Below are 25,167 nucleotides of genomic sequence, written 5' to 3'. Positions count from 1 at the left end.
AGCCCTGTATAATTAATTTTATCTTTGAACATTTGCTATCATAAGTTAAAATCCATCCATAAGTGATCTTTACTTCGAATATGTCATAACCTTCAATGTGATGGGCCAATCGATCAAGTCTCACTGTCCATAAAATTATTAGTGCTACTAGTATCAATCAAAACCATAACATGCTGATATTCTAGAGTTATGCTAACTTTTATAGTTTGTGGGTTAGAGTAGCCGGTTAATGCATGTATTGTATATATGGTAGGTCCAACATCTTCATTAGAATCTATACCTTCATGATCGGAGTCCACATTATTTAGCTTTCGGTTCCTCTCCAATTGATTCAATCATCAGAAGTTGCCCTTATTTACATCGGTGCTCCATACTCCATTTTTCATCATAGTACAAACCCTTTGCTGATCTTTCCTTGAGTTCTTCTTGGGTTAGTCTTCGGGTGTTAGGGTTTTGGTTGGGAATAGATGGGGCGAGTGACTTACTGATCATCTAGCTATTGTCATTTCTATTTTCATGATTTTCGCTATTGATTTTTTCCTCATGTAAATGTGCAAATGATATCGCAGCGATCATAGTGCGGGGTTGACGAGCTTTAACTTCACACCAGATATTTGGATTAAGCCCTTCAATAAATGTACCTAAAAGTTGTTATTCCAACCAATCTCTAGCTTGATTTGATAATCTTTTAAACCTGCTCTGATATTCCAACACTATAGAAGTCTGATGAATTTTGGTGAGCTGTCCATTACTATTCTCATATTCGGATGGGACAAAGCAAACAAGAAGTCTTCTTTTAAATTGCTCCCACGAGGGAACTCCATGGCAAGTTTCGTACTAATCATACCACTGAATTATATCTTCCTCTAGTTGGATTAAGGCTATTTCCACCTTGGCTTCTTCTGGATTTATGTGAAAACAGAAAAAAAATTTTGCCTTAGAGATCTAAGTGGCCGGATCTCCATCTTCCCATCTCGAAAATTTCACCTTCATGTGTGAGTAGTTTATGTCACAATCTTGGGGCCCTTTTCTTGTATTTCTAGATCTATGCAACGTAGAACTTGAGCCGCCCATCTTGTTGAAATTTACTGAGGCACTCTTGTAGGCTCTTTTTGAAATCATTAAGTGTTTCTTATAACCAGTTCTCAATTTTGATTTTCAATGCTTCCATTTGTGCTTTCATTGAGTTATCAGTGGCCATTGCATAAGACTGCAAATCTGTAATCTCAACTCTTGTTTCTGGTGTCGAGACTAAGGCATCAATCATTACCCTATTCAGTGTTGCTGTTGTGACATAGTCGGTAGCAGCACTATGGGAATGAAGGGTTGCTGCGAGGATGCGGGGATGTAGCTGCGGTCACTGCGTGGGAGGCAGCGATGCTTATTGCGATCGCTATGTGGAGGGATCGCTCCTATTGAGGGTTGGGAGGCAGCGATGATGGTGTGGCTGGGGGCAGCGCCGCCAAGGGCTCGCTGCTGCGGTGGCTGTGATGGCGCAGATGGTTAAGCAGTCGAAGATGCAAAGGATGGTGGACTTAGTGGGCTGCAGCTGCGATTGGTGGGCTACGGGTGCAAGTGGTGGCTGCGGCTGCGAGTGGTGGCTGGGAAGCAGTGGCAGTAGTGGTCACTGGCCAAGGAACAACAGTGATAGTGATCGCTAGCTGGAAGCAAAGGAAGCGGTGGTGGCACGGTTGGGGACAATGCTCTGTTTCTATCACTGCGAGAAGGGAAGGTTATTGTCGGGGTTGAGAGGCAGTAGTGGTGGTGCAGCTAGGAACAAGGTCGTCGAGGGCGAGGAGCAGCAAAGGGTCGCCAAGGCTAGGTGCTGCTAGGGGGGTCCGCTGGCTGGGAATAGCGGCGACATCACTTTCTCAATTGCCCTATTTTGGTTGCCGCGAGGAGGGGAGGTCGAGTGGCTGTGGCTGCGACCCAAGGGGAGGTGGGCGGCCGTGGAGAAGGAGGCAGCGTGGGTCACGGTTGGGAGGCGGGCGGCGGTCGTCGCTGGCCGGGAAGTTGTGGTGGTTGAGAGGGGTAATAGGGTGCTCTGTTTCTATTGCACCACAACTGGAGCCGCTGGTGATGCTTGCAACGACAGTGCAGCTGGGAACAAGGTCAGAGGTGATTGAGTGGCGGCAAAGCAGTGGCAGCGGTGGAGAAGGAGGTCGCGAGGGTCGCGGTAAGGATCGACAAGGGGCTGCGGCAACAAAGGGAGCTATGTTTCTATCACACTGCAGAAGGAGTCGCTGGCGATGCTGAAGGATCGTCGAGGGTTGGGATCGATGAGGAGAAGATTGCGGTGGCTAGCAGCGGTGATGGCGCGGCTGGGAGCAACGTCACCAATGATCGCCAAGGGTTGGGATCGATGAGGGGGCTGCGGTAGTAGGGCTGGGATGGACACTAGCAATGTCGTAAAGGAGTTTCGTTTGAATTGTTTACCTCATTATTAAGAGTCATCAAAGCGAAGTTTGTTATTTCGTCTTTATCGATTTGCTCCTTGTCATCGGATGAGCTCGATTCATCCCATGGTACTTCTTTCTTCTTACGTTCATAACAAGTAGTTACGTTTTTTTTAAGTTTATTTGTATTTTTTGATTCTTGTTATAAAACTTTTTAAGCTTTATTATGAGAAGTTCAAGTTATCATCACTTGAGCTTTTGCTCGAGTGGTCTTCTTTTGTTCTAAGTGTAAATTCCTTCTTTTTCTTTAGAAGGTAGTTCTCAAGTTCATCAAGTTCATCATGTGTCATTTCATAGGCCATCAAAGACCCGATAAGTTCTTCAAGTAGAAATTTATTTAAATCCTTTATCTCTCGTATTGCAATTACTTTCAAATCCAAATTTTTAGAAAGAGATCGTAAAATTTTATTAACAAGTTCAAGATTTGAAAAACTTTTACCAAGTGCTTTTAAACCATTGACGACATCCATAAAACGGGTGTACATGTCTCCAATGGTTTCGCTTGGTTTCATACGAAGTAGTTCAAAATCATGCATCAAAAGATTAATCTTCGAATCTTTCACTCTACTAGTGCCTTCGTGTGTGATTTCAAGAGTATGCCAAATATAGAAAGTCATCTCGCAAATAGAAACTCGATTAAATTCATTTTTGTCTAAGGCACAAAACATGGCATTCATAGCCTTTACATTAAAGAGAAAGTCTTCTTCTCTAACTCATTCCAATTGTTCATTGGAAAAGAAGACTTTTGAAAACCAAATTCGACTATGTTCCATAAGTCGAGATTCAACAAATACAAGAAAACTCTCATTCGAGTTTTTCAATAAGTGTAGTCCATCCCATTGAACATGGGAGGACGAATAAGAGAGTGACCCTCTTGAAAGACGAAAAGAGCCATTTCTTTTGGGTGTTAAATCAAATGAGAAATAATGAGGCTTTGATACAAACTGTTAGGATCGAGTCAACACTAAGAGGGGGATGAATTAGTGTAGTGGATAAAAACATCGGTTTTGAAAATCTTTCGTACGTTCGATGAAAACCGATATCGGAAATGTGAGTTTAACTTGAAAGCATACGAAAGAGTGTAATGAGAAGGTAAAGTAAGTAAGGCAGTTTTTTATAAAAGTAAATAGAATAAAGTAAATGCAAATCGAGTTTTATAGTAGTTCGGTTGTCGTGACCTACATCCACTCCCGATTCCTCTTCCGTTGAGGTCACCGGCATCCACTAAAGGTCTTCTTTCAACAAGCGAAGACCAACTACCATTTTACAACTCTATTCTCCTTTTGATATGCTCAGGAGAGAACCTTTGCTCCTCTCTTTTAGACATAGATCTCTCTTCTCCCTTTAGAAGAACTTTTTAAATACTAGGAAAAAGGGACTCTACTCTTCAAGAGAGATTACAATTTTTCCTCAAAGATTCATTCCCCCTTTTTAACTCACTTTCTTGCTTTACCAAGTAGGAAATAGTGGGGTATTTATAGGCTCCAAATGGTTTAAAAAATGAAGCCAAAAATTTAAACTTCTGGGTCTTCTGGGTATGGGTGGTACCACCGCTTACAGCTTTACACTGGGTGGTACTACCGCTTGACACACTGCCACTAGGTCGTACCACTACCTGATAGCCTTAGAGACCGAGTTTTTTGAGTTTTCCAACTCACAAGCGGTTCTACCGCCTGTTCTAGCGGTGCCACCGCTTGGCCCAACATTTGGGTCATTGAATGGGTCTCCTAATGAGCCTAAATCACTCCTAATTTAGGCTTAATTAGCCCTTAATTGAGTTGATCCAATTCCAACCCAATTATGTGCTAACTACAAATTTTAAGACATTTACTAAGCTAAACAAGTCTGTAAGTCTAGGTTTCTTCCCGCGATCTTTCGATGATCTCTCGACAATGTTCCAGCAGACTCCCGATAAGCTCCTAGACTTCACGACGATCTTGTTGTTGAGTTCTGACTAGCTTCTTTGGCAAGCTCCCGGACTTCTCGGTCAATTCCGGCATAACTTCCGATGAACTCTCGAACTCCCAACGAAATTACGTTCTTGACTCTAGGACTTCATTTTACTTTATGCCTTGCTATCGTAGTTAATCCTGCACACTTAAAACCCACTTCGATTTAGATAATTATTACTAAGCTAATCAAATATTGTCCGGTATGTCATTGGTTCATCGATGCTTCATCCGATTCTTTGGTGCATCATCCTCTCTTGTTGCCTATTACCCAATCGGCCAATTGACCTCCGCAACTCCAATTTCCTTGGCGCAATATCTGCTCTTCTTAGCCCAATGCCCGAACCCATGGCCCAAAGCCTTCTACCGATACATCAACTAATTCTTCGGCTCGACGTCCAATCTTCTAACATATTTTTCTCCGGCCCAACATGATTCTTTTTGCTTTAATTATTTATCCCTAATCGAAGCTTCCTACAACACTCAAAATGTAGATCAAATCATAAACACTATCAATTGGTTTCATCATCAAAATCTGAGATTCAACAATGAAGACGCTCCTCAAATCGCTTTCCAAATTTCCACACACCCCAAACAAGGGCTATTGGCTAAAGAGGATAATAGGAGGTGGCAGCCAAAAAGGCCTAGCCTATGGCCCTTTGGTTCCCTCATATTTATAGAGGTCTCCCTATCAACTTAACCCTAATGGATCTTGCCCTATTGGGTATTAGATCTCCATCCAACTGTCCAAGCCTCTTAGATTAGTAGATCTCTACCCAATAATCTCACATTCGCTCTTATTGGAACTCATCTATAGGATCTAATAATTTAGAGGCTTATTGGATATCCAATAAGATATGAGCTCCAATGGATATCTCATATCCAAACCTCTACTTGTCGCAATACCTACCATATGTGTGTGACCCTCTAAGCCCAATATATGTTAAATCTTGTATTTTGATGATGAAACCACTTGATATGTGTTTATAATTTAAACTGCATTTTGAGTGATGTAGGTCTACTCAATCAGGATTAGACAGTTAACGTAGGAGGAATTGACGTTGCGCCGGAGGAGATCACGTTAGGATATTGGATGGCAGAAGACTTCGGACGTCGGGCATCGGGCCAAGAGCGGAATTGCGCTAAGGATATCGGGGTTGCGAAGGTCAATCGCCGATTGGGCAACAAGCCGCAAGAGAGTACGATGCGCTGAAGAATCAGATGAATTGCTAACCAATAACGTGCCGGGCAACAAAATGTCAATTCGCGTTGTAATAATTGTCTAGATCGGAGTAGAGTTTTGGCTTGTGTGTGCAGGATTAACTACGATAACGATGAAGACATAAAGCGAAACAAAGTGTCGGAGTCAAGCGCAAAGGATTTGTTGCAAGTTCGAGAGTTCGACGGAAGTCCGAAGGTTCGTCGGGAATGCTGCCGGAACTAGCCGAGAATGAGTAGGGAGCTTGCCGAAGGGTTTTTCGGAAGCTCGCCGGAAGGTTCGTTTGAAGTTCGCGGAGCTCACCGAGAAAGATCGGAGCTTGCCGAAGAAGCTCGTTGGAACTCACCAAGATCAAATCGTGAAGTCAAGGAGCTTGCCGGGAGTCCACAGAATGATTTCCGAGAGTTTATCGGAAGACCGCCGGAAGAAGTCTTGACTTGTGAACTTTGTAATAGCTTAGGAAATGTCTTTAAGTTCGTATTTAGCACATTAATTAAGGTTAGGATTAGGTGTTAATCCTATAACCCAAGTAGGGGCCAACTGGGCCCAAAATTAGACTTGGTTTGGGCTAAATTTAAAGCCCAACCAGTGAACCGGAGAGTTTAGCGGTGGCACCGCCTAGCACCTGAGAGTCAGGCGGTGGCACCGCCCAGCACCCGAGAGTTGGGCGGTGGCACCGCTTGGCTGGGCGGTGGCACCGCTAGTCCACTATCAGTGTCAGAAACTGACAGGCGGTGGCACCGCCAGCATCGGGAACCAAAGAGAATTCAAATTTTGGAGCCCAAATTTGAATCCTCTTGAGGCCTATAAATACCTCTCAAATGTCAGCTGAGGGAACAACCTTTTGAAAAGCAATAGTTTGAGTTAAGAGCCTTAGAATAGTCTTTGCAAGCTTTGTTTTTCATATTGCTTAAGTGTTCACCTCCTCCCTTCTTGTTGAAAAGAATTGTAAGAGTGTGAACCACTTATAAAGGTTGTAAGAGGGGTATTAGTTCTTCCCCTACAAGAAATTTGCTAGTGGAAGTTGGAAGCCTCTTCGAAGAAGGCTTCGCAAGTGGATGTAGGTCATTTTGACCGAACCACTTTAAAAACTACTGCGTTATCTGGTTTGCATCCTACTCTTGCTATTTACATACTGCAAACTTCTCTACTTAGTTACTACGCTTCCATATGTTTCTAAGTTATCAAGCTTCTAAAATCGGTTTCCATTGATATTGCTTTTCATCGTACGAAAGATTTATCAAAACCGAAGTTTTAATCCGCTGCACTAATTCACCCCCCCTCTTAGTGCCACTCCGATCCTAACAATTGGTATCAGAGCCCGGTATTTCTCATTTCGGATTTACACCCGAGAGAAATGGCTCTTCTTGGCTTTCAAGAGGGCTTATTGGTTTTTCATCCACCATTGTTTAACGGATTGGACTACACTTATTGGAAAACTCGAATGAGAGTTTTCTTAATTTCTATGAATTTGGATTTATGGAATATTGTTGAAAATGGTTTTCAACTTCCCTCTAAACCGATGAACGAATGATCGGATTTGGAGAAGAAGTATTTTTCTTTAAACACAAAGGCTATGAATGCCTTATTTTGCGCTTTGGACAAAACTGAGTTCAATCGGATTTCAACGTGCGAAACGGCTTTTGATATTTGGCGAACACTTGAAATCACGCACGAGGGAACTAGTAGAGTCAAAGACTCGAAAGTTAACATTTTATTGCATGATTTTGAGCTTTTTCGAATGCAACCAAGCGAGACTATAGGCCACATGTACACTTGTTTCACGGATGTCGTCAATAATCTAAGTGTTCTTGGTAAATCTTTTTCGAATTTTGATCTTGTGAGCAAGATCTTAAGATCCCTTCCAAAAAGGTGGGATCCTAAAATAACCGTAATATAAGAAACAAAAGATTTAAATATTTTTCCACTTGAAGAACTAATTGGTTCATTGATGACATATGAAATGGTTCACAATACACATGATGAACATGATGAACAAAATCACCTTCCAAAGAACAGGAAGGATTTGGAACTCCAGACAAATGAATACCACTTGAGCGATGACTCAAGTGATGAGGACAATGTTGAACTTGAACTTCGAACACTAAATCTTAATAAATTTATTAAACAAAAATCTAAAATAAACAATGAACTTGAATGGAGGAAGAGGCCAAAGAAGAGGAAGGTAACCAAGGATGAATCAAAAACTTCCAAAGGCAAAATGGCGAATTGGGCTTTGACGGGCTTCGACTACAAGGTGAGTAACTCAACTCTCTTGAATTATTTTGAAATTACTTAAAGCCCTTCATGAGTGCTTAATTTAGATAGTAGGAATAGGAAATAAAAAAAAATTATTTTTCAAAAATCATATCATGTTTTTCTTTGTAGCATCTTTGAAAAATTAAAAATTTGATCATGAAAAGTATATTACAAAGGTTTCATGCATGTTATGTTTTGAAATGTTGAATTATGTAATATTAGGGATGATAATATGATATGTGATAATGCTTAGGATTAATCCATACATATGTATACGTCATGCATGAGTTTTTGAAGTAAATGATGATTTGAACCTCTCATTTTAGATTAATATGCTTTTGGTCTAATCATTTTTATGATGAATTAAGATGACATTCTCATGACATATTAAGATGACATAGTGCATGTACATCTATGTATGAATTTCTTGATAGTCTTTTGATGATAGACGTGATATCATGATGTGTTTGGTCTTAACGGCTTCATGACGAAACTTATGTTTCAATTTTAAATGATGATACTTGTTTTCACAAAAAGACTTGAATACCCTCACATGAAATCAATTGTATGAAATGGAAATAATTTTCTATCCTATTGAGATTAATGAATTTATTTTACCAATCTTGTGAATCTCATGAAAATAAACATGATGAATATTTTATAAATGAGTTGTCTTATAAGATTTTGCCTTTACGTCTTGAACTTTCATGCTTATATTGATTTGACATATAAAGACTAAGGCATGCTTAGATGAAAAAGAATCACTTAAAAAATGCTTTTCCTATCTGATCGAGATTAATGATTTCATGATATTTTGTGAATCTCGAAATTGATTTTGATGACTTGATTATGAGTTTCAAGTTACCGATTTGATTTGAATAAGTTTTATTTAAATCATAATCTTTATCTTGCAAAATTGGAATCACAAATAATATCTTTTGGTATTCATGAATTGATACTCACAAAATGAAAGTATTGGTATTCATGACTTGAATTTGATTGAAACATTGCATGCTTAAATTAATCATTCTCCTATGTTTCAAAAATTCTTTAAAAGCCTTATGAGATGACTGAAAATTAATTTGCTTCATAATGAATTCCTAATCATGACTTGATCTATGATATTGATATATTTTAATCATGATCCTTGGTTGTATAATTCTCTTGCTCTATTAAAAGGATTTAGTGAATGAATCATGTCCTTCTTGAATTTTCTTGATATCATGACATGATTTTGTAAGCTAGCTTGTATAATGATTAAAATCTTTTGGCCATTGATTTCTCCTTTCTTTTCGGTAATGACAAAGGGGGAGAAATATATGAATTGATACTATGAGTGCCATATTTGAATGATAAATATATGAATTAATGCTATAAGTGTCATATTTGAATTTGAATTATGTTAAGATATCAAAAGAAGCTTGCATCGAAATATATGGTAAATTGATAATCGAAATGCTTTGATTTCCATATGCCATGTTTGCATCATATTAAGATATCAAGAACTGGCATTGTAATTTTACTTGCTGATATCTTGTCATGTGATGAAATTCTACGATTTGTTGCTAAAATGTTGCATACAATACTTATGCTTTTTATGTGATGTATTACATATGATGTGAATCATGATTTATATTGCCTTAATTTGAATTCAAGGTTTCTCTCAATTATGAAATTTTTAAATAAGAATGATTACTCACCTTTGTCATGATTTAGAAATTGACATAAAGGGTCTTCCCTTCTTTAAAAAGGGTCTTCCCTTCTTTTTGACAATGACTAAGGGGGAGATAGCTAGCTTGCACAATTCAAGAAGAAAGCAAAAATTGCACTTCTCAAAAGAGAAGAAATTGCTATCTTGAACATCACCGAGAATTGCTAGCTTGAAACATCAAGAAAATGCAAAAATGTGCTATCGTGCCTATCTTAAGAAAAGCAAATATGCCAACTTGCATATATTTGAATTTGCTAGCTTATAAAACTTGCATATTTCAAGAAGCAAGAGTTGCTTTCTTGAACATCTCTAAATTGCTAGCTTGCAAGTTCTAAAATGTTGTAAAATTGCTAGATTGCATAATGATAAAAATTTAATATTATGTTTTTCATGCAATGAGTTAAACCCATATAACAAACACTTGATTATGGTACTCCTTTTTATTGATGACAAAGGGGGAGAAGTATATTGATGACATGACATGTGATGCATAAGTTTATGCATATGTTCATGATGATGTGTTGCATGTATTCATGATGAATATTGCAATGACTTGAATTCAGTTTGAATTCAAGGTTCTATCAATATGGCATATTGATAGGGGGAGTTTGTTTAAACTCCGGGAGTTAAGGTTAACTCCGTCATCAAGTGGTTGTCATCATCAAAAAGGGGGAGATTGTTGAATCTCGTATTTTGATGATGAAACCACTTGATATGTGTTTATAATTTAAACTGCATTTTGAGTGATGCAGGTCTACTCGATCAGGATTAGACAGTTAACGCAGGAGGAATTGACGTTGCGCCGGAGGAGATCACGCTAGGATATTGGATGGTAGAAGACTTCGGACGTCGGGCATTGGGCCAAGAGCGGAATTGCGCCAAGGATATCGGGGTTGCAAAGGTCAACCGCCGATTGGGCAACAAGCCGCAAGAGAGGATGATGCTCTGAAGAATCGGACGAAGCGCTAACCAATAACGTGCCAAGCAATAGAATGTTAATTCACGTTGTAATAATTGTCTAGATCGGAGTAGAGTTTTGGCTTGTGTGTGCAGGATTAACTACGATAACGACGAAGACATAAAGTGAAACAAAGTGTCGGAGTCAAGCGCAAAGGATTTGTTGCAAGTTCGAGAGTTCGACGGAAGTCCGAAGGTTCGTCGGGAATGCTGCCGGAACTAGCCAAGAATGAGTAAGGAGCTTACCGAAGGGTTTTCCGAAAGCTCGCCGGAAGGTTCGTTGGAAGTTTGTGTTGAATCTCGGATTTTGATGATGAAGTCAATTGTCATTTGTTGTCTAATGTATGTGTTGAGATAAGTGTGTAGGATTAACTACGATGAAAGTAAGACATGCAGCAGGAGTTGCGCCGGAGTCATGACAATGATCACGTTGGGAGTTCGAGAGCTCGACGGAAGTTCGGACAGTTGTCGGAGGTTCTGCGGGAACAAATTCGAGAAGTCCAGAAGCTTGCCAAAGGAGCTCGTCGGAACTTGCCAAGTGGATCATCGCAGTCCAGGAGTTTGCCGGAAGTCCGCAGGAGCATCACCGAGGGTTCATCGGATGATCAACAGAAGTTCGCCGGAAACTCGCCGGAAGAAGCGAGTGACATACCGAAGCAAGCTACAGAATATGTCTTAGGAAATAATCGTAGTTAGCACTTTGATTAAGTTAAATGGGAGGTGATCCCATTAGCTTAATCCTGGGGCAATTGGGCCCCTGAAGAACTCAAATTGGGTCGAATGGTTCAGCCCATTCGGACCCAGGTTGCTGTGGGAGGTGCAACCGCCCAAGCAGGGAGGTAGCACCGCCCAGGCTATGTCTCCCAGCGAGACTGGGTGGTGCAACCGCTCCAGCCAAGAGGTGCAACCGCCCAGGGCTCAGTCTCCGAGCGAGACTGGGCGGTGCAACCTCCTCTGTCAGGAGGTAGCACCGCCAGAGCTCAAGTTTCGAGCTCTGCCAGGCGGTGCAACCTCTCCAGTCAGGCGGTGCAACCGCCTGAGCTCGGTCTTCGAGCTCTGGCAGAGAGGTGCAACCGCCCCTAATAGAGGTAGCACCGCCCAGAGGCTCAGTCTTCGAGCTCTGCCAGGTGGTGCAACCTCTCCAGTCAGGAGGTGCAACCGCCTGATCCCGGAATTTCGGGATTTGATCGTTTTGAGCTCCAAATTTGAACTGGGTTAGGGCCTATAAATACCCCACCTATTCAGCACTGAAAAGATACAGAACTACACCGAATTCTTGATCTTTTCTGTGATTCTAAGAGCTCAAATTTTGTGTTTAAGTCCAAAAGTTCTCCTCCTTCTGTTCTTCAAGTCTTGAGTTGTAAAGAGAGGAGAGAAAGGTTCTGTAAGGGTTGTCTCCTGAGCCCGTCAAAAGGAGTGAAACTGTAAAAGGGCAGTTGGCCTTCGCCTATTGAAGGAAGGCCTCTAGTTGACGTCGGTGACCTCGTCGGTGGAGGAAACCAAAAGTGGAGTAGGTCAAGACTGACCGAACCACTCTAAATCTCTGGTTTGCTTTCATTTTGAGCACTTTATCATTACTGCAAACCTCCTACATAGCTACTGCTCTCTGCGCTTTTACGAACAAGTTTCTAAGTTCTGTTCTTTCTGAATCTGCATTCAGACGTAAATCGGTGTTTTCGTACGATCTCTACATTGCGGTTTACACTTACGTTTCGAGTTTATTTATAACTGCAAACTGTCTTCTGCGCTTTTACGAACGAGTTTCTTTGCAGTTTACGTTTACGTCTTGATTCTGTTTATAACTGCAAACTAATTTCTACGCTTTTACGAACGAGTTTCTCTGCAGTTTACGTTTACAACTGCAAACTGACTTCTGTGCTTTTACGAATGAGTGTCTAAGTTCAAATCTTTCCGAATCTATGTTTTGACGTAAAACTGTGTTTAGACGCAAACTGCGCTTAGACGCAATCTGCGCTTAAGACGCAAACTGCGCTTAAACGCAAACTGCGCTTAGACGCAATCTGAGCTTCGACGCAATCTGCGCTTAGACGCAACCTGCGCAAACTACGCTTAGACGCAATCTGAGCCTAAGACGCAAACTACACTTAGATGCAAATTGCGCTTAGTCGCAATCTGCATTTAGACACAAACTGCATTTAGACGCAAACTGCGTAAACTGCGCTTAGACGCAAACTATGTTTAGACATAAACTGTACTCAATCATAAGTAATCTTAGAATCGGCTTTTGCATTAAAATAGTTTCTATCAAACAAACGCAGCTTTCATTTTTAATCGCTGAAAGATTTTCGCTGCACTAATTCACCCCCCCCCCCTCTTAGTGCTCTCGATCCTAACAATTGGTATCAGAGCCCGGTTAACTCTCAAACGGATTAAAACCCAAGAGAGATGGCTTACGCCGGAAACCAAGAGGGCCATTCCATTACACGTCCACCCATGTTTAATGGGACGGACTACACCTATTGGAAGACCCGAATGAGGATCTTCCTTATTTCTATGGACGTTGAACTCTGGAATCTTGTCAAGAATGGTTTTTCAAAGTCTTCTCTTCCAATGATCGATTGGAACGATTCGGAGAAGAAGGCTTTCGCTCTTAATGCAAAGGCTATGAATGCCTTATTTTGCGCACTTGACAAAAACGAGTTTAATCGTGTTTCGATTTGTGAAACTACATTTGATATTTGGCACACACTCGAGGTGACTCATGAAGGCACAAGTAGAGTGAAAGAGTCAAAAATCAATCTTTTGTTACACTCTTTTGAACTTTTTGATGAAACCGAGTGAGACTATTGGCGACATGTTTACCCGTTTCACGGATGTTGTCAACGGTCTAAAAGGACTCGGAAAAAGTTTTTCGGATTTTGAGCTCGTAAATAAGATACTAAGATCCCTTCCTAAGAGTTGGGATCCTAAAGTCACTGCTATTCAAGAGGCAAAAGATCTAAACAACTTCCCTCTTGAAGAACTAATTGGGTCATTAATGACCTACGAGATGACTTGCAAAGCTCATGAAGAGCAAGAAGACATCCTTCCAAAGAACAGGAAGGATATGGCACTTAGAACTTTGGAAGACCACTTAAGAGAAAACTCAAGTGATGAGGACTGTGACGATGACCTGGCACTTCTAACAAGAAAATTTAAAAAGTTCATTAAAAGAAACAAGTTTAAGAATGATACTAAAAATAAACTTGAACCCAAGAAGGATCAAGTTATTTGCTATGAGTGCAAAAAGCCGGGACACTACAAGAGTGACTGTCCTCAAGCCAAGAAGAGAACAACAAAGAAGAAGGCGCTCAAAGCAACATGGGATGATTCGAGCGCGTCTGAAGAAGAGGAGTCTAACACCGAGCAAGTTGCTCATTACGCCTTAATGGCCATCGGAGAGGAGGTAACGAATTTATTAGATGCTGAGTTATCTTTCGATGAATTATTAAATGCCTTCTATGACTTATTTGATGAATGCAAGATTATCAATAGAAAATACAAATTGTTGAAAAAAGAACATGATAGTCTTACTTGTGATTTTGATAAGTTAAAAATTGAACATCATGATAGTTTAAATTCATGTATCAAATGTCATGATCTAGAAACTTTTCAAAAAAAAAACCTGCTACTCAAGGACACCTTGAAGAAATTCGAGGTTGGTAGCAAGTCATTGAACATGATCCTTGCAAACAAGGGTCACGTTCCAAAAAGAAGTGGAATTGGATTTGTGAGAAGTCCTCACCTAAATCCAACCACCTTTATAAAAGGCCCCATCTTACATGTTCAACACCAAGCAAAATGTAACTTTTGTTGCAAAATTGGACACAAGACACTTTACTGTCCATTCAAGAAAATTAGTCCAAACAAATTGATTTGGGTTCCTAAAGGAACCATGATAAACTCTATGCAACATGATAAACAATGTAGATCTATCTTTGAGGCACCCAAAAGCAAATGGGTACCTAAAAATTATCCTTTCTTGTAGAAACCCACATCATCGCAAGTTAGGAGCAAGAGATGGTACCTTGATAGTGGATGCTCAAGGCATATGACTGGAGATCCATCTCAATTCTCTAAGCACACTAGCATAGACGAAGGCTATGTTACCTTCGGAAACAACAACAAGGGTAAAATCACAAATACGACCTAGATACAATCCTGTTTAACTTTTCAAGAATTAGAAACATATGATTCTCAAATTCACATATCCTTGGATTTTCGAACCCATCAATTTCATCCTTTCATAACCTTCTAACTTAACTCGTATCATGAAATCACTAACTCTGTCATGATCTTGCAAAACTTATCAACTTGAAGAAACTATCACAAACTTGTGTACGACATTGAGAATGTACACGTTAAAAATCTACCTTGATCGTACCAAAGTCCCTGTCTTAAATTGAAAATTCTTACGTAATTACGTAGGAAAAGTTGAATGAAAACTCTCCTCAAGACGAAAAATTTTCAGATCAAGTGTTCACCAGGCAGTGGCACCGCCCCAGCTGGAGGTAGCACCTCCAGCTGTCACGGGTTGCAAGCGGTTGCACCGCTCCAGCCAGAGGTGCAACCGCCTGCAACTCTGCCCCTTTATAACTCAAGCTAGGGCTGGCGGTGAAACCGACCCCAACTCACTTCCTTCCCTCCTCTACTCTCCTAAGTCTCCTCCATCCCCATTTCCCTCATCTTAGCATCCCAAATACTCTTCATTTCGAAGCAAAGCGTCAACATTCCTTCCCTCTCTTGAAGTTCCCTCTCTTGAAGATCTCATTAAGGTAATATCTAAAACTCTGTTTCTTGATTCATTTGCTTTTGCTCATCACTATTATTCTAAACAGCAGTAGTTATGGGATCTAGAAGATCCTCAAGGGACAAGGGAAAGAGGAGATTAGTAGAAGATTTTGATTCCATCCTTTTCGATTCAAAATACCATGCTGAAAAATTTTCCTCTTTTGAACTTAGGAATGTTAACAAGAGAAAATACGTAGATTTAAGTGAGCTAAGAGACTTAGAAACAATCCAGTGGTTTGCAAACTTAGATCTACTCCCTATCCTACAAATTAATGAACCCATCTATCCAAGACTAGTAAGATTGTTTTACAACAACATACTAGTAGATGAAGAAGAAAGGATGTCCACCTATCTCTTAGGACAACATATTTCGATTACGGATAGATTCATTTGCTACATGATAGGCATTCCCATGAAAAGTAGAGGACTTTACTTTAGAGGATCATGGGATGATGAAAATGTTGGAACAACATACGTTGAAGCCCTATAAACAATTTTTGCCAATCCGAACTTAGAATTTGTTCCTAAAAGTTATGAACATTTACTGCATCTAAACACTAAGGTACTTCATCACATCCTAACTAGCATCATTCTTCCTAAACAATATCATCATGATGAAGTAAGCCAATTAGAATTAGGAACTATGTATATGATCATGAAAGGAAATGACATCTGTCTTGGTTATCTTATCCAACAAAACATGTTGGAACTATCTAAGAAAGACATGATGCTCCCATATGGTGGTATAATAACTAGAATAATGAAAGCCTATGATATTCTAATACCACCGGAAGAAGAAGTAATGAAAGTAGATAGATTCAGCATAATTAATAAAAATCTACTTCACCGACTAAGATGTTTTTATAGAAACAGCAACTGGGTTAGAATGCCAAGAAGAACTGATCCCCCTCAACCTGAACCTGAACCAGAAACACCAGTCTTTAGGGGTACTCAATCTCCTCCGATCTGTCCCTTTGAGGAAACACATCCGTTTGAGCAAACTCATACATCATCTGTCGAAGATATTGGGATTCGGATGGACCGATTCGAACAAAGATAAGAACGGCTTGAACATCGACAAGATCAAATCCTAACTGAGTTGCAGCAAATTCATCGACAATTTGACTCTTTATTTAGGCACTTTAACCTTCCACCTCATGAATGAGCTTGTATGAACACAATCATCCGTTGTTGTTATAAACTCCTCATGGACTTTGTCTTTAATATGGTATGTTGTAAACTCTTTATGTTACTCACCATGAAGGACTTTGTCTTTGATATGGTTACCTGATATGTTGTAAACTCCATATGTTACTCTTTACCTTGATCTGTAAGCATATGCAAAGTTACAAACATCTCTTATTGTTTATCTCGGATTTTACGTTGAAACTAAATGTTTTGAAAACCTTATACCTTGATAAAAATAAAGTGACATACCAATGTAGTTGATAAGTCAGCAATATGACATTGATATGAAACATCAACTAGCTGATATCTTTACAAAACCTCTAAGTGAAGAACAATTTGATTTCATAAGAAGAGAATTAGGAATATTGATGTGTCCGAATACTTAAACTAGTTAAAATTATTTTTCGGACGTTATTGATTACTATTACATGCCTTGGTATCACTTGATCAAATAACATGTTGAAAATTATGTGACAAATGTTTTTGGAAATTAGTAGCTTACTCATATCCGAATGCATTGAAAAGTTCATCTTATTTTCGGTTTGAATGCTAAAAATAAGATTTTCCTGTACACTCTTATGAAAACCTTTGAAAAATGAGTTTTCTACTTCAAGCAAAGAACTATAACATAACAAGGAGAAGAAATATTCAATGCATGTCAAGCCTTCCTTTATGTGCTTGATAACCTGCTGGAATGACATCTATCATGCTTTTTAAGAATGCTACCATGCTTTTTGTTGATGACAAAGGGGGAGAAATATATGAATTGATATGTTTGCTAATATATGAATTGATATGTTTGCTATCACTAATGATGATATGATCATTGATGCTGATATGTTTGATGATATGGTTGCTATCACTGATGCTATGATTAGGCCATACTTGCATCACCAAGAAATATATGATTGCCATATGCCTTGTATCAAGATATCAAACAAAAATTTGCATCGTACGAACTGATATCTTACCATGTGATGCTATGCTACACTTGCTAAAATATTTGAAATGTGTACATCATGTAATGATATCAAAATCTTGTTTCACAGCTTTACATGTCGATATCTTACAATATGATGAATTGCTACAATTACAATCATTCAAACTTGTTAAATTTGAAAATGTATGTCAAGCCTTGACATCATCTTCAAAGAGATACATTATGATAGGAATCATAATGGGAATATGTCTCTTGAATTTATAAAGTTTTTAAATTCAAGAAGTATGGCATATTGACAGGGGGAGTTAAGGTTAACTCCATTATCAATTGATTGCCATCATCAAAAAGGGGGAGATTGTTGAATCTCGGATTTTGATGATGAAGTCAATTGTCATTTGTTGTCTAATGTATGTGTTGAGATAAGTGTGCAGGATTAACTACGATGAAAGTAAGACATGCAGCAGGAGTTGCACCGGAGTCATGACAATGATCACGTTGGGAGTTCGAGAGCTCGACGGAAGTTCGGACAGTTGTCGGAGGTTCTACGGGAACAAATCCGAGAAGTCCAGAAGCTTGCCAAAGGAGCACGTCGGAACTTGCCAAGTGGATCGTCGCAGTCCAGGAGTTTGCCGAAAGTCCGCAGGAGCATCACCGAGGGTTCATCGGATGATCGACGGAAGTTCATCGGAAACTCGCTGGAAGAAGCGAGTGACGTACCAAAGCAAGCTGCAGAATATATCTTAGGAAATAATCGTAGTTAGCACTTTGATTAAGTTAAATGGGAGGTGATCCCATTAGCTTAATCCTGGGGCAATTGGGCCCCTGAAGAACTCAAATTGGGTCGAATGGTTCAGCCCATTCGAACCCAGGTTGCTGTGGGAGGTGCAACCGCCCAGGCAGGGAGGTAGCACCGCCCAGGCTATGTCTCCCAGCGAGACTGGGCCGTGCAACCGCTCCAGCCAAGAGGTGCAACCGCCCAGGGCTCAGTCTCCGAGCGAGACTAGGCGGTGCAACCTCCTCTGTCAGGAGGTAGCACCGCCATAGCTCAAGTTTCGAGCTCTGCCAGGCGGTGCAACCTCTCCAGTCAGGCGGTGCAACCACCTGAGCTCGGTCTTCGAGCTCTGGCATAGAGGTGCAACTGCCCCTGACAGAGGTAGCACCGCCCAAAGGCTCAGTCTTTGAGCTCTGCCAGGCGGTGCAACCTCTCTAGTCAGGAGGTGCAACCGCCTAATCCCGGAATTCTGGGATTTGATCGTTTTGAGCTCCAAATTTGAACTGGGTTGGGGCCTATAAATACCCCACCCATTCAGCACTGAAAAGATACAGAACTACACCGAATTCTTGATCTTTTCTGTGATTCTAAGAACTCAAATTTTGTGTTTAAGTCCAAAAGTTCTCCTCCTTCTGTTCTTCAAGTCTTGAGTTGTAAAGAGAGGAGAGAAAGGTTCTGTAAGGGTTGTCTCCTGAGCCCGTCAAAAGGAGTGAAACTGTAAAAGGGCAGTTGGCCTTCGCCTATTGAAGGAAGGCCTCTAGTTGACGTCGGTGACCTCGTCGGTGGAGGAAGCCAAAAGTGGAGTAGGTCAAGACTGACCGAACCACTCTAAATCTCTGGTTTGCTTTCATTTTGAGCACTTTATCATTACTGCAAACCTCCTACATAGCTACTGCTCTCTGTGCTTTTACGAACAAGTTTCTAAGTTCTGTTCTTTCCGAATCTGCATTCAGACGTAAATCGGTGTTTTCGTACGATCTCTACATTGCGGTTTACACTTACGTTTCGATTCTATTTATAACTGCAAACTGTCTTCTGCGCTTTTACGAATGAGTTTCTTTGCAGTTTACGTTTACGTCTTGATTCTGTTTATAACTGCAAACTGATTTCTGCGCTTTTACGAACGAGTTTCTCTGCAGTTTACGTTTACAACTGCAAACTGACTTCTGCGCTTTTACGAACGAGTGTTTAAGTTCAAATCTTTTCGAATCTACGTTTTGACGTAAAACTGTGTTTAGACGCAAACTGCGCTTAGACGCAATCTGCGCTAAAGACGCAAACTGAGACCTAGGTTCCTTCGCTTATCACGATGTCCCTCTCGAGTTATCCGGTTATCACGATGTCCCTCTCGAGTAACCTATGACCGGGATTATTTAGGATATGTGTTTAAAGGTGAATCGATCTCATTATCGTGATCTCATCACGATCCGATTCCCATTGCACAAATCCAAGGACATCACAATACATATGCATTTATGCAATAGTTATAAAGTGATATACGCCAAAAAATATAATAAGCAAAAAGATTCTGTATCAAGTCGCACGTGCCATCACTCACGTGATTGGCTTGCTGGGCACTTATGACTAGCAATCTCCCACTTGACCTAAAGCCAATCACCTATGTGTCTGATCCCCATCAGACCCCTGTGACGCTCAAAGACAATCTGAGACAATGGCTTTGTTAGTGGATCTGCAATGTTATCTTCGGATGGAACTCTTTCCACTGCTATATCTCCTCGGGTCACGATCTCTCTGATAAGGTGGAACCTCCTCAGAACATGCTTAGATTTCTGATGAGACCTAGGTTCCTTCGCTTGAGCAATTGCCCCGTTGTTGTCGCAATATAGGGAAATCGGCTCCTCACTATCCGGCACGACTCCCAAATCTGTGATGAACTTCTTCAACCAGACTCCCTCCTTTGCTGCATCTGATGCAGCAATGTACTCCGCCTCTGTGGTCGAGTCAGCAGTGGTATCTTGCTTGGAACTCTTCCAGCACACTGCTCCTCCATTCAAGGTGTACACATACCCTGAATTCGACTTGCTATCATCGACATCAGACTGAAAACTTGAGTCAGTGTAGCCTTCAACCTTAAGGCTATTACCTCCATATACTAGTAAAAGATCCTTAGTCCTTCTCAAGTACTTAAGGATACACTTTACTGCTTTCTAGTGCTCCAAGCCTGGATCCGCCTGATACCTGCTCGTGACACTCAGAGCATGCGCTATATCAGGCCTAGTACATAGCATGGCATACATGATAGACCCTATTGCTGAGGCATAAGGTATCATATCCATGTTCGCCCTTTCTTCTGGAGTCTTTGGGGACATACTCGTAGAAAGCGATATCCCATGTCTCATCGGTATGAGACCTCTTTTGGAATTTTCCATGCCAAACCTTTTGACAATAGTTTCTATGTACCTGGACTGGGACAAGCCAAGCATCCTTTTGGATCTATCTCTATAGATTCTAATCCCCAAGATATAAGATGCTTCTCCTAAGTCCTTCATGGAGAAGTGTCTAGATAACCAAGCCTTTATTGTGGATAGCATTCCTATGTCATTCCCAATGATGAGGATGTCATCCACATATAACACCAAAAAGCTAATAGCGCTCCCACTTACCTTTCTGTATACACAAGGCTCATCTTCGTTCTTAACGAAGTCATAAGATCTGATTGCCTCATCAAATCTTATGTTCCAACTTCGGGAAGCTTGCTTTAGTCCATAAATGGATCTAAGCAACCTACACACCTTATCTGGGCAGTTCTTGGACACGAATCCCTCAGGTTGCATCATATACACCTCCTCCTCCAGGTTCTCGTTGAGGAATGCGGTTTTCACATCCATCTGCCAGATCTCATAATCATAGTGTGCTGCAATAGCCAATAGAATTCTGATGGATTTTAGCATTGCTACGGGTGAGAAAGTTTCGTCGTAGTCAACACCTTGCCTTTGACGATACCCCTTAGCCACTAGCCTTGCTTTATAGGTCTCTACCTTTCCATCTACTCCGATCTTTTTCTTAAAGATCCACTTGCAACCGATGGGTACAATACCTTCGGGCGCATCAACTAGGTTCCAAACCTTATTGGAGTACATAGAATCCATCTCAGAATTCATGGCTTCTTGCCACTTCCCGGAGTCTATACTCATAATAGCCTCCTCGTAGGTCTGAGGATCAATATCCTCTACATCCTCTGCTCTAATATGTCCCACATATCTCTCAGGAGGATGGGATACTCTATCAGACCTGCGTAAAGTTGAAACTTGTGTATTAGATACCTGAACAGACTCGGGCTGTAGAGTGGTGCTTGAGCTTGGTTCTCCAACCTCGCTCAATTCTATCATTCTCCCACTGTCTCCGTCAAGAATGTGTTCCTTCTCAATGAACACTGCTCTCTTAGCTACAAAGACCTTTTGGTCCTCGAGATGATAGAAGTAATACCCACAAGTTTCCTTGGGGTATCCCACAAATTTACATCGCCCTGTCCTTAATTCTAACTTATCGGGGTTGTGTCTTTTAACATGGGCAGAGCAGCCCCAAATCTTAACTACTTTAAGATCAGGCTTCTTCCCTTTCCATATCTCATATGGGGTAGACACCACCGACTTAGTTGGAACTCTGTTCAGAAGGTAAGCTGCGGTTTCTAGGGCATATCCCCAGAATGAGATGGGTAGGTCAGCGAAACTCATCATGGACCGTACCATATCTAATAATGTACGATTTCTCCTTTCAGAGACACCATTGAGCTGAGGTGTATAAGGAGGTGTCCATTGGGATAATATCCCATGGTCCTTGAGGAAGTGAGTAAACTCTGTACTTAAGTACTCACCTCCTCGATCTGATCGAAGAGTTTTGATACTCTTTCCAGTCTGGTTCTCCACCTCATTCTTATACTCTCTGAATTTCTCAAAGGCCTCGGACTTGTACTTCATTAAGTACACATATCCATACCTTGAGAAATCATCAGTAAATATAATGAAGTAGGAGTAACCTCCAATGGCATGAGTTGACATGGGTCCACATACATCACTATGTATGAGTTCCAACAACTCAGTGGCTCTCTCTCCAGTTCCACTAAATGGAGAGTTGGTCAGTTTTCCACGAATGCAAGGCTCACAAGTTGCATATGACACATAGTCGAATGGATCTAGATATCCATCATTTAGCAACTTTTGAATCCTTCTTTCATGGATGTGACCTAGCCTACAATGCCACAGGTATGCACTGTTCAACTCAACTCGTTTCCTTTTGGACATATTTATATTCATGATATGTGGAGTGGTGTCTAACATAAATAAACCATTATGCAATGTTCCTTTCGTGATGATCTTATCATCTAATAATATCGAACAACCATTGTTCTCAAAAACAAATTTATATCCACTAACTGTTAAACATGAAATGGAGATAATGTTTTTGATAATAGAAGGAACAAAATAACATGCATCTAATGCAATAAAAGCTCCACTAGGCAGATGTAGGGCGACCTCGCCAACAGCTAAAACAGTAACTTTTGCTCCATTACCCATCTTGAGGTCCATCTCGCCTCTCTCTAGTCTCCTAGGCCTTGCCAGAACCTGCAACGAATTACATATATGATAAGCACTACCGGTATCTAATACCCATGTGTTATCATAAGAGTCTGACAAATGGAGACTGATCATGAATGTACCTAAAGCTTCATCAAGCTTTTGTTTCGCCCTTTCTGCAAGGTACTCTTTGCAGTTTCTCTTCCAGTGCCCATCTTTACCACAGTGGAAGCACTGGCCTTTGTCCTTTGTTGGGTCTTTCTTAGCAACCTTTGCTTTACCTTGTTTGCCTTTGCCCTTTCCCTTCTTAAGGGACCTTTCTGCTTTCCTTTTCTTTCTGGTCTCACCAGTGTAGAGAACTGGCTTCTCTTTCTTAATAGTACTCTCTGCCTCCCTCAACATATTGAGGAGCTCGGAGAGTCACCTCAAGCTTGTTCATATTAAAATTCATTATGAACTGTGAAAAGGAATCTGGTAGGGACTGAAGCACAATGTCCACACACAAGTTATCCTCTAGGACCATTCCTAGACCTGTGAGTTTCTCTATCCACTCAATCATCTTTAGGACATGGTTCTGAACCGGTGTCCCCTCAGTCATCCTAGCGCGGAAAAGGCTCTTGGATATCTCATATCGTTGAGTCCTTCCCTGTTCCTCAAACAATTTACGGACATGTAGGAGAATGGATCTGGCATCCATCTTTTCATGTTGTCTCTGTAACTCTGGAGTCATAGAGCCCAACATATAGCACTGAGCAAGAGTGGAGTCATCAATGTACTTCACGTAGCGAGCGATCTCATCCTCGCTTGCCCCTTCTTCGGGCGTAGGCATCACTGTATCAAGGACGTACACGATTTTCTCCGCTGTGAGAACAATTCTCAAGTTACGGAGCCAGTCCGTATAATTTGGACCAGTGAGGCGGTTGACATCAAGTATGCCACGTAAGGGATTTGAAAGCGACATTTTCTGAAAATAAAGATGTAGCAAAAATGAATAACATGCAGATTTTGCAAGAAATAAACTATCAAGATATGGACTTCTATCTTAATATGCTCCCACTATTTTACTAACGAGTCACGCGACACCCTCAGCACGTGAAACGGAAGTCTCCGGCAGACTTCTAGTGGGGATCAGGATCCAATCAGCGTCTTAGTGTAACCTCGAGGGACTCGACCAATCACACTAAGCCTAAAAGGTAGACAACTCTTGCCGATCACAACTCCTTGTGATTCCCGTCCTGTTCGGCCTCCGAATCACCATGGCCTCGAGGGACTCGACCAACCATGATGCTCGGTTAAGTCAACACCTTCGTTACAAGATGAGTCTAATTTGATGATATACCCTCGAGGGACTTGACCAAGCATATCATGCCCTCAGGTCACCGGTGACATCTCTATGTCGTAAGCAAGATAGCGAATCGCGATATAGGTGAGTCTCGAGGGACTCGACCAACTCAACCTACACCGGGATTCGGTTCCTACTCATAACGATGGAAGGCCACGTGGGTCAATCTAATTGCCTCACGTTTACCGACTTAATATTATCGAGAGATGTTTCTATGATTTGGTCTCCTATTATGACATGTCACACATGTACATATTTAATATATATCTACATCGCATGCAAATATATATACATATCTAGTATGTGTATAAGCAATCACACCAGATGATCATGGACCACAACCTAATATGATTAGGCCCGAGCCAGTAGGCCTAATCACTCACATCAAGATCTATGTGTGCAACGGTGCATCTCCATGCCTTGTGATCGTCCATCTCGTCCTCGTTGGTTCCGTCGACATCTTGATGCATCTTCATGCATCACGATCGTCCGTCTCGTGGGTCCCGCTATGGCTTCCACGCTCCCGCTGCGCCTCCTCATGTGATTACAACTTAATCATAGGCACGCAGGCCCGACAATAAACGAGAAATATAATGGAGGTTCGCAGACCTCAATAATAATAATCACAAGTACACACATCACACGGTCCATGATCATCCGTCCACTCATCATACATCACATGTATAAATAATCGTCATTATGTAGGACTACTAGATAATAAAAATAATAATCAACTAAACCTTTTAATTAATTAATATTTTCTGAAATCAGGGATATATAGGGAATTTCTCAATTCCTAAGGGTATTTTCGTAATTTGGACAAAAGACAGAAACTGGAATTTCTCAAATTCCGAGGGGCAAAACTGTCTTTTGCGCAGAAAACCCTAATACCCTTTCCCCTTTTCGCTGCTGCGCCGTCGCCGTCGCCACCCTGCTGGCGGCGGCCTGTGCGGCGAGGGCGAGGGCACTGCCCTCGCCTGCAGGTGGCACGCCCGCTGGGGTCGCTGCCGCTGCAGGTGGGCACCCCCGCGGGCGCCGCCGCCTTCGC

Source organism: Musa acuminata, chromosome BXJ1-8, assembly GCF_036884655.1.
Source record: "Musa acuminata AAA Group cultivar baxijiao chromosome BXJ1-8, Cavendish_Baxijiao_AAA, whole genome shotgun sequence".
Classification (NCBI taxonomy): Eukaryota; Viridiplantae; Streptophyta; class Magnoliopsida; order Zingiberales; family Musaceae; genus Musa; species Musa acuminata.
This window is presented reverse-complemented; position numbering follows the sequence as displayed.